This window comes from Belonocnema kinseyi, chromosome 6, assembly GCF_010883055.1.
Source record: "Belonocnema kinseyi isolate 2016_QV_RU_SX_M_011 chromosome 6, B_treatae_v1, whole genome shotgun sequence".
In the NCBI taxonomy this organism is placed as follows: Eukaryota; Metazoa; Arthropoda; class Insecta; order Hymenoptera; family Cynipidae; genus Belonocnema; species Belonocnema kinseyi.
Genome location: NC_046662.1, coordinates 74,873,841 through 74,874,606, shown reverse-complemented (window position 1 = coordinate 74,874,606; position 766 = coordinate 74,873,841).

The following is a 766-nucleotide window of genomic DNA, read 5'->3' as shown; positions in this document are numbered from 1 at the left end:
TATTGGTGCTAAATATAAAGCACACAGCATGAGACATGCGGTGACCTCTGCAGCGTTAAAGAAAGGTGTTGATATTAACATTATTAAAAGCACAGCAGGTTGGTCAAAGGAGACTCTTACCTTTGCCAAATTTTATAATTTTATAATGTGAAGTTCGATCATAATTATATGTAGAGTTTCGTTCGAGAGATGTTCCCACCCTTGACAATATTGATTGGGATCCAATAATATTTCATCCCACCCTAATGGAATTAGAAAGAATCGAACTTTAAACTATATGATGAATAGGGGAAAGGGAGGTAGGTAGGCGGAAGTGGTCCGTTTTTTAGCTGAAGATCGTGGCGACACCGTGCGTGGACTAGCGGTACTACATAGTTAAATCTCTCGAACGAAACTCTACATATAATTATGATCGAACTTCACAACAGGTAAGTTCGTTTGATCATTTAATTAAATAGTTCAGTTTTTAGTTAAAATAATAATTTTCAAATTAAAGAAGTGCAATTAAAAAAAGCTGAGTTCTCTACCAAAACAGATTGCAATTAAAAATATCAATAGGTTTTTAACCAAAAATGGAAAGTTAAATTTTCACTTCAATAAATTAATGCTGAAAAAAAAACAATTGTCAGAAAAATGGTTGAATCCTAAATCAGCAAGAAGAATTTCCAAACAAGAAGATTAATTTTATACTAGAAAAGACGAATTTTAACAAAATCCATAAATTTCTTAACAATTAGTTAGATTTTTAACTAAAAAGATTAAACTT